This window comes from Panicum virgatum, chromosome 3N (assembly GCF_016808335.1).
Source record: "Panicum virgatum strain AP13 chromosome 3N, P.virgatum_v5, whole genome shotgun sequence".
NCBI classification, from domain to species: Eukaryota; Viridiplantae; Streptophyta; class Magnoliopsida; order Poales; family Poaceae; genus Panicum; species Panicum virgatum.
Genome location: NC_053147.1, coordinates 51,009,347 through 51,019,872, shown reverse-complemented (window position 1 = coordinate 51,019,872; position 10,526 = coordinate 51,009,347). Strand labels below are relative to the sequence as shown.

General features: G+C 43.0%; 1 pseudogene; it reads right to left on the bottom strand.

The window, feature by feature from the left end:
* Positions 1 to 1,995: 1,995 nt before the first annotated feature.
* On the bottom strand, positions 1,996 to 3,245 carry LOC120667864 (annotated as a pseudogene).
* Positions 3,246 to 10,526: the final 7,281 nt, after the last annotated feature.

Sequence of the window (10,526 nt, the reverse complement as noted above, 5' to 3'; positions counted from 1 at the left end):
TTTGTCAGACGCGGCGGCTGCCGGGGAGTCGATCTTCCCTCCTAGCCGCTAGGCCAGCGGCTCGTGCACCACCGCGTTCGCCGCGCGCAACGTCTCTCTGCTGGTCGACGTGAAGCCGTCCTCCTCGCTGTACATAAGGTGCGAAACCTTGTAAATGTTCCAGAACTCCTGCCGCATCGGCCGGACCACCTCCTCGCTGAGCTCCGGCCCGAGGAGGCAGAACGACGTGAAGGTGATTGGGCCCAGCCCGAACGATGGCACTGTGACCGCCATGTACTCATCCAAGGACGGCACGTGCCCTTTCATCCTCCACTGCGCCTCGGCCATCGAGGCCCTCACCTGGTCCGCCCACTGCAAGCATCATGCGAGAGCATCATTAGCTAGCTCCGCCATTAATCGCTCAGTGATCGACCATTGCTCGCTCACTAGCTAAGTAGCTAGCTAGCTGAAGTGATCGATCAAAAGAGACTTACGAGCTCGGCGATGTGGTGGATGACGCCGCGGCCTTGGCCCCGAGCAGGTTGCTCGTGTGGTAGATGGCGCGGAAAACAATCTTCACGCTCTCGGAGCAGAAGCCAACTTCTTCATGCGCGTCCCACCTGTGACCACAGATTTGTGTATATATAAACGGCAATACTAACATGTAGAATGTCATTCTACACCCACCTTCTATAACTAGCAAAAATAATCAAAAAAATATTGAACTAAATTTATCATGTTACTGGACCATATTCAGTAATACCACGCCGGTTACTAAACCACTGAATAATTATTCAATAATTCTGCTCAGTTTAGCTATTGGTGTAGAATAAACTTCTACACCTAAAACGTAGAATAGCACATGAGTTGTATTCGGCTAGGATTTCCATGCACATGTCAGAGCAGCAGGGAAAAGCTACACGCATGGGTCCGTGCTCCCTCGCATCACATCATCACATGTGTTGATGTTAAAATTTTGCATGTATAATTTTGGTAAGTGAAAATGGAGCCGATGGAGAATCTCAGGAAGGCCCACGGCCCAAGATGCTAGAAGACCTGATCAAAGCTGTCGCCAGCATAGTCAAGATGCAATTGAGGATTAGTCAAAGGAGGCGCATCGGCTGGCTACGACTCGGAGGGAAAGATGACGTCATCAGAAGATTTGAGAGTCCAATTTGCTTGGAATGTCTTTGTAAATATAATAGATTTAGTTATTTCTTTAAGATTTCACAAGATTCATTGGTTTTCATAAGGCTGTATCGGTTAGATCCGATCTTTCATGGGTTTTCATAAGATTTCACAATTTACCCAATGTTGATCAGAGATCTATCGGCTGCTATCTAACTCTTTTCCTGCAGAATCTCAGTAGCCGATAGGTTTAGTGATCTTCGTTTTATATTAAATTGATCAAATCCTATACCTTGTCGTAGTCAATCTTATCGACCGATTCATGTAACATGGTTTTTATCATCCCATACTGTCTCGGTTAGGTCTGATCTTCGAGGGCTACGATTAAGTTAGATTCATTGGTTCGATATGATCTGTTATGGCTCGAGTTATCAATCGGCTATCTCAACCGATCACAGTTACAAGTTAAGAATAAATTATTTTACAATTAGATTCATCAGCAAATTTTGTTTGATTTATCACCCTGGCTGTTAGGGCTGTCTCAGTTAGGTTCAATCCCACTAATGGTGACGGTAAATTGAGTATAACAAGTTAGATGCGTCTTGGTTTTGGAGATGAAAGGGAGATTAGATGCGTGCACCGATTCAGCATAATTTGTTAGGACAAAATCAACTTACGTACAAGTAAACATAGCATACGAGTCCTTGAAAAATCGTCATGTTATCCGAGTCCGATAAGATCACTAACGAAGCTGCATTATTTTGGGGAGAATAATTGGTTTTCAGAATTTCAATCTATTAACCTACGAATGTTTTGATACTTTATTTATTACCACTTCGGAACATTCCAAATAATAGAGTTTGTTTACAATCCTTGAAAATGAGCTAGTTATAAGCAAATTCGGGGAAAAAAACTCAAATCCAGACCACTTTTTCTTGAGGTGAAATTAACAGCAACAGACCAATGAGCAAGCACCTCGTTGACTACCATCTCCATATTTACCCAAGCGGAGCCACCTGACCGTGCCGCGAGCACGGCCTTATCCTTCCACTCCGCCGCCAACCCCCTCAGCTCCTGCCCTCTCCCCCTGCCCATCACCTGCCGTGTATCGCCGCCTCCACCTCTTCCTGCCCGGGGTCCCCGCTTATCTCCACGCTAACGCACCACTCCATGCACACCATCCTGTTGTTGGTCTACTGGTCGGCCCCGAATGGCCAGCACAGCATCGGCACCCCGGTGTAGACGCTCTCCAGCCTCGAGTTCCACCCGTATTGCATCAGGAACGCGCCGACGGCCTTGTGCCGGAGCACCGCCTCCTGCAGGCACCAGCTCGTCACGCGGCCCCGCCCCTCCGTCTCCGCCAGGAACTCCGGCGGCAGGACGACGGTGGTTGCACCGGTGGCGCCCGTCGCCTGCTGGTCGCTCCTTATCACCCATAGGAACTCGTAGCCACCACCGAGTGGGGACGCTTGCCGTCGAGCCAGTCCTGGCACGCGTGGTTCTCCTTGGAAAGGCTGGAGCCCGCCGACGTGCTGGCGGCATGGTCACCGCCGGCACCGACGTAGGCTTCCCTAAGGAGAAGTGGTAGCGGCCCCATGGTGTAGATAGGCGGCAGGATGCCCGAGATGTCGCTGATGACCTGGCTCTCTACCTCCTCGAATGTGTGGAACACGACAGCGAACGGACGGTGCAGTGGCACTCCGTTGAGCGCAGGGTCAAGGCGAGCATGGCATCGTCGGGTTCCATGGTGCGGATGAAGCTCGGGAAGTCTCTGAGGCGGGCAACCCCGGCGCCCAGTCGATTATCGTGTTGTCCAGGTATTCATTCCTCAGCTGCCCAGCATCTGCATGTTTTTACAACGATTGATATTTTATTTAGGGAAAAACCCGGTTTAAACCCTTAAACTATCACAAAAGTCCGATTTTCAACCTTCAACTACAAAACCGGACAACAGACACCATCCTACTGTTAAAATTGGGCAAATTTGGCCATTTGGGTGGTTTCGAAGGTGGTTTTCCACTTTGTAAAAATTAAAAATATTTAAGTTTAAACTTAAAGATTTATAAGTAATTTAAAGAAATACGAAAGCCCAATTTGTAAAAATGCTGTGTTGCTATGCTGATGCTTCCACTCCCCATGGTCCTGAGGCTGGAGCTCCTCGCCGGCGGCCGTGGCGATGCGCAAGCCCAAGGTTAGCTGTCCTCCCTCCGATGTGGACAACTAGGAGCATTGGTTCTGAATGTGTTTCATCACAAGCAACAATATACTTTCAGTCTATTTGTGCAGGGACAACAACAGCTGAGGTCTTTTCTCGTCGACAGTGCAACAGTTGCATCTGGACTTCTCTCAATTTGATCTGATGGTCTCCTACTGAAGCTTGGCACTTGTATCAGGTAAGCATGTAAGGAGCCGAAGGTCTATGAGGTTTGTAATGTTTGAAGCCAAATGTAGAAAGTTGATCTAACATGCTTAGAATTCTTCTTATATATTTTCTCAACTGTTTCAGATTTTGAAAATGAACCCTGAGGACGAAGCTGAAGAGGATGGTGCTAATATTGACTTGGACTCACAAATAAATAAACTTACCTGAATTGATCTTAGTTGTTGTCTAATGTCATGAATGCTCTTCACTTTATCATTGCCTATTGATTGAATAATGTGCCTGTGTAATTTACAAGAGATATCTGATAGTTATGCACTTGCCTGTTGAGTGAATAATTGGTTGTTACTTCAACTTATGAAAGATGACAACTGCCCCGGATTGCTTCTGTTATAAGAATACTATTAGGATAATATAGTTGATCTATTTGCTACATGCATCAAAATAATGAAGGGATCTATTTTGCTACATGCATCTGTTCAGCTCTGAATGTCTATTGCATGAACTTTTTTAGCATGTCCTTTTGCCTGCGTTGTCTCTGCTAAATGATACTAGTTTTGTTCCTCAGTGCTTGTGGTAGTAGCTACCTAATATCGATTAGTACTGTATAGTAGTATTTTACTAGAGATAACTTAGTATATGTTTGAAGAATAGATAGTTGTCTTTCTTCTATTATGCACTTATTTTTATCTAGAACTTAGGGTTTTAGCTACCTGACTAGGATGAGCATTCATACAGTAGGATGTGCTTAAGATTTGTTATTGCAACCAAATGCTTAGATCTGTTTGTACATATCTTAGTTGTACTGCAGATTTGTTATGTTTAAGGACATACAAAATATAATAACTACACTACCTGCTAATAGGTTTTTGTGTTGTTTTTTTATTTGCTGGTTGCAGCAAGCAAGGAAGGATGCGAGAGACTGAGCATCACCACCCAAAAGATGGTACACTTCTATAAAAAAATGGTTGCAGCAAGCAAGGGAGTATGTGTTAATCTGACTTCAACTGATATTTCAGAGAACAAGTGTAATCAGCTATTGTGATGTGCTTCTGAATGTAACCTGAGATGTTGAATCTTTTGTTTTTTGAGATTATGATATACTGGACCTAATATGCTGTAATTCTGATAAATGGGCTGAAAACTTACTATGTCATTTGGGCTGCAATGACTATTCTGGTGAATGTATGACAAATTGGATTGAATTTGATGGGCTCAATTTTAGTGGACTTGTTTAGTGAGCTTTGATTTGATAGTGGATAAAAAAATGGCCCAACTGACTGGCTTAGTTCTAAAATGAGCTATCATTCTCCACATCATTAGTGATGTCACCAGCCACATCATCAATGATGTCATCATCCACATCATGAGCCATGTCATTGTACATGTGTCATCATCATTATCCACCTCACTAGTCCTGTTGGTTGACGTGGCAAACATTTGTGACGTTAAATTTCGTCACGAATGTTGGGCTTGGGCTGGACTTGGATTTGGTTGCACAGGCCTAGGGCATTTTACGACGGTTAGAAAACGTCATAGATTGTGCTGATTTGTGACGATTTTAAAGAAAAAGTCACCTGATTTAATCTGTGATGCTCAATACATGATGCTGTCTAAAATCGTCACTAACAATTTTTTATGACGAATTTTCAGCGATCTATGATGAAAATGTTCCGTCATAGAATAAATGGTTTCTTGTAGTGATGTGACTCAGTATAGAATAACTTCCTTTTGAACTGTCACATGAAGGGGCCTTTTATCCGGGTTGGTAATACCAACCGGGACAAAAGGGTCCATTTGTCCGGGTTGGTGCCACCAACCGGGATAAAAGGGTCACCCTTTTGTCCGGGTTAGTGTTACCAACCGAGATAAAAGGGTTGGGCCTTTTGTCCCGAGTGGACCTTTTGTCCGGGTTGGTGCCTCCAACCGGGACAAAAGGCCCCTGTCCCCCCCCCCGCTGGCCCGGCTAGCCATTGGACCCGGGACAAAAGCCACCTATTGTCTCGGGCCCAAAAGCAATTGGGACAAATGGCTTGAAACAAAGACATGTTTTGTAGTAGTGTACATTTTTTAAAAAATTGGTACTATTTTCACTTTTTTCTAATTTAAAATGAATTAATTTTGATTGTGTAAATCTAATTAGATTTTTTTTAGAAAAATACAAAACCGCCTTTGAAACTATCCAAAGGGCCAAATTTGTCAGGTTTCGACAGTTGGATGGCCTTTGTTATCTAATTTTATAGTTGAAGGTTAAAAGAGCACCGTGGGGGCATCTTGACAACGCGCACCATGTTATTGGAGACAAGAATAATTTAGAATGAAAAAAAAAGAAATGCTGCGAGCTTTGGCTGTTTGATGAGAAATCTGGTAGCTGTCGGGTTCTTTATTTTCCGGGGAAGCTTTGTCCATTGTACTGCGTCCACACGACAAGCAAGGCTAATTAAGAAGCACTGTGTTGTCTGCGAGGATCGGAGTAGTAGCAGATAAGGCGTGTGCTTATTGAGAGTTTTTGGCCTCAACAAAAGCTCAACCTGACACACATATCACGAACTCTCGGGTTGGTCTCTCAGGCGTGGACTCTCGAGTCGTCAAGCAGTCACAAGTCACCGTGTCGATCAAAAGCCAACAGTGTGATTAATTACAAGGTTACAGTGACGCGTTTTCATGTTTTTTCACCGTTTCACTCAGAAGTAAGTGGCATGAAAGAGAATTTTGAGTGGAGGGCAGGGGCGAAGCTACCTTGTGCCACCGGGGTCGCAGGACCCCATGGAATTTGCTAACACTACTACAAAAACGTTGATTTATCCCGGTTGGGAAACCGCTGTTGTCCCGGTTTTCCAACCGGAAACGCCTGTCCGGAACAAAAGGGGGTGCCCTTTTGTCCCGGGTGTGGCAACCGGGACAAAAGAGGACCTTTTGTCCCGGTTGGTAACACCAACCGGGACAAAAGGTGCAGCCAGCGCCCACGTGGCTGGCGCACCCTTTTGTCCCGGTTGGTGTTACCAACCGGGACAAAATGTCTTTTTTTTTCATGTTTTTCTTTTCTCAATTTTTTTTCTATTTCAATTATACTTTTGCATTTCAATTAAACTTATGTATTGGAATTCAGTGTGTATGATCTCCACTAATATATACATATATATATAGTTACTTATATAATATTTGTCGTAGATAGTTTTCATATATAAATTAATTCACTTATATATATAGATATGTATACACATATCTATACATGTGAATTCCTTTACATATGAAAATGTCTAGGACCAATATTATATAAATATATATATATACACATATATATTATTGGAGTGCTTATATATATAATACATACATACTCCATCATATTTGCATAGGTATATTTGTTCTTAATTACATAGTAGAATTCGCCTTTTGGAAATTTAATACATACATACATACTCATAAATAGAAATTTAATACATAGACACATATATATTTACATAGTTATATTCGTTCTTAATTACATATATACGCGTATATTGTCATATTTGCTGTGATTGTCAATATTAGATATTCCATCATAGTAGAATTCGCCTTTTGGATCGAGGACTTGCTCAACAATAAATCCGGAGAATTGTTCTTGAATAGCCATAATCTTTTCCTCCGGTATGAGTTTATCGCGCATCTCCCCGACCTATGGAAAAAGGGGATAATTAATTTCGACTAATTAAAATACGAGTTCAAATATTAACAAGTTTTTTTTACTTACTTTCTCCTCCCAATCTGTCCAGCCCTTTGGAGGACCTACCAGACCATGGATGTTCTCGCATACATAGTATGCGCACAATACAGTGCCTGGTTTCTGCCTCATACACTTTAAGAGAGAAGAAATTATCAGGTATTTACATGAATATATAATAAAACTAATGAATCGTGCAACGAATCATCCAAGCGCGTACCGGAAAATCTGTCTTGATCTTCAATTCCTTGTCAAATTTGCCTGGATGATTTTTAGCGAATTCTTTCCAAACCCTGTGCATGATTAGAACAATTATAGTCAAGTAACAAAGTGATTCAAATTATCGGTCATGGACGGAGTAGTGGCACAAAATAGCTGCCAGTCGTACTGAGTCATCTCCAACAAAATTCAGTCAATTTCAATAAAATTTTCTGATATAAACACGTGGTTTTAATTTCAGAGTCCAGCTCTCACGTGGGACCCACATTTATATATAGTTATACTATTTTGTAAAAAGTATCCATTTCAACCCACCCCAACCCGCCTCAACCCGCATTTATATAGAACCCGCCCCGACCCACCCCATTAACTAATACAACCCATTTTAATTCATCCAAACACACTCCATTTCAAAACCCATTTCAACCCAACCCATTAGTAGGCCTACTAGCATGGGTTACTACTCATCTCCAATCACAGATACTCAATGTTAGATGTTATTGTAGTATGCAAGGTCATATATATCATTTAACAAGCATGTTCTCCTACGAATCATTCAACTAGCAAAAGCTTCAACGGGCATGTGACCTGGATGCATGCATGGGTAAATAAGTATCATAACATTTTTTGAATTACTCATGTTTGACATGTGCACATAGTAGGGGCAGTTTGTAAGAAGAAGAATCATTTGCACGGTGAATGTGTGCTCGTAGCCTAATAGGGGGAGAGGGTGAATTAGGGAACTTAAAATCTTAACCTAGGGCTCCAACTAGTTTGCACAATATTTAAACTAAAATATGCTATCTAAATGTGCAACTATGGTTCTTCTAGTGTGAAAGCCTCGTCCCAAAAGAGTTATGCAACTTATAGCCAATCCTAGCTTGATGCTACTCTAAGAAAATAATGGCATACAAGTTACAAGTATGAAATGCGGAAACGTGAAAAGGGGATGAGAGGAAGCAAACTCTTGATATGAAGATTTATCCCGTGGTATCGGTAGGTACTAAGCCACCCCTAGTCCACGTTTGTTGAAGCACTATATCGAGAGTATTGCTTCTCGGCTGCCAAGTCTCTTTCATGACTATTCTTGACTCGCCACCAAGGCTTGCCAAGTCAACATGGTCACCTTGGCCCTACATTCCACTAAGGAGGTTCTCCACGAAGGGTGGGGTCTCCACGTCCCCCGCACAAAGTCATTGTTGCCTCTCCAACCCAAGCCGAAGGGTCGAGGACGTGCCGACGAGCCACCAAGACTCTAAATATGGCCGACGCACCAAGATACACGTTGGTTCACTCAAGAACTAGCTCACAAGGCACAACACCTTGCTCTCACACTCTCTCAAAAGCTAATCATAGCACTAACACTCACAAAGCTTGTACTAAGCCTAAGGATTTGATCAACTTGCTCTTTGGATGGCTTGGAGATGTTCTTCAATGTGTATGGGGTGTCTCTAGTCTCCAGCCCACTTCAAATGCCCGGGGTGAGGCATATATGTAGCCCTCCAACTCGAACTAAACGTTTGTGGCCGTTGTCCATTTTCTGTATAGGGCATCGGAATAACCGGTCACACTGGGCTTGAATAGTAGCCATTGGGCAGTTGACACAATGACAAGCTTGCGTCATTGCTCCAACGCTTAATGCCAACGGGGCATCAGATAAACTAGTGCTGAAGCCCTGTCTGCTCGTGGCACTCTAGTGCTTGACATCATTGCTCTGATGCATCACCGGTTCATCCGATGCTGAAGATCTAGCTGCTGCGATCTTGACATGCTCTTTGAATGATGCTCCGGTGAATGCTCCAATGGCACCGTTGGTTAAATCAGTGCCACCATGGTTTTTCCCTTGAATTCCAAACACACCGTGAATTGACCTGGTACTAAGGAGCTGGTTATTCCGGTGTATAGTCACTGGAAATTCTGATGGCCACCGGATAAACCGGTGCTACTGTTTTTCCTTGGTTTCTTTCTTGCACTTGTCCATCTTGTCATGTCTGTCATTTGGACACCTCAAATATATTTTCTCTTTGTTTTCTCACTATGACTTGGACATCTTGACAGCGAATTGGACATCTCGACGGTGAATTAGACTTCATCCATGGAACCTAGAAATCCTACCAATATGATCTAGCAAACTTGTTAGTCCCATTGATTGCGTTGTCACTCGATCACCAAAAATACTCGAAATGGCCTAAATAGAGCCATGCTCGTTACACATGGCTCAAGTATAGAGGCTTCAATCCAACATATTAATTTAGTGGATATGAATAACTTTACGTTGATCGAATGAATGATGTACTAAGCTACTAACTGCTTGAGGACTAGTTAATTTAAGAGCTATAGGCATTTACAAATTCGCTCAAGCATTCATGTATCTTTTTATGGACTACATTGGTGCTACTTTTATTCTTATTTTCCTTATTCTTTTGGGGGAACAGATGGCACATTATGTGCTAGCATGTAGCCACTACAATACATCATGCATCTTAAGAATGAGAAGCATCCGGAGAATATGTTTGACAAGTGGATAGACTCTAGCATCTTCAGTGTTGAAACAATCTGCACTAGCTAGGCCGTTCTTGTTTGTGTGAATAATAGAACACTAGTGCCTTGTGTTGATTCCCAAACTTCATTCACACTAGTGCATGAGGCGCGCCATTGGCGCGGAGAACACTGCATATTAATTTTGCACGAGAAAGGGAAGTGGTGACTTAGCTGGAACGGCGATTGAGTTTGGTATAATATTTTTCTGCCGATAATTACAGTGTTTACTCATTTTCCACGCATGATTGTAGTATAAAGCAATAAGATGCGGACCGATTGTTCAGAGAATACGTGGCAATACTTGAGCTGACTGTCTGATATGCACGATTACATAGTGCAGCACATGAATGGGCAGAATACGATAAAACTTAATACACAAACTGGCAAGCAGTAGGCGATAGTAGGTGCAGCCTTCACTACTAAAAAACATTAATTTGTCCCGGTTTCCCAACCGGGAACGCCTGTCCGGGACAAAAGGGGGTGCCCTTTTGTCCCGGGTGTGGCAACCGGGACAAAAGAGGACTTTTTGTCCCGGTTGGTAATACCAACCGGGACAAAAGAAGTTCGGTCATAAGCACA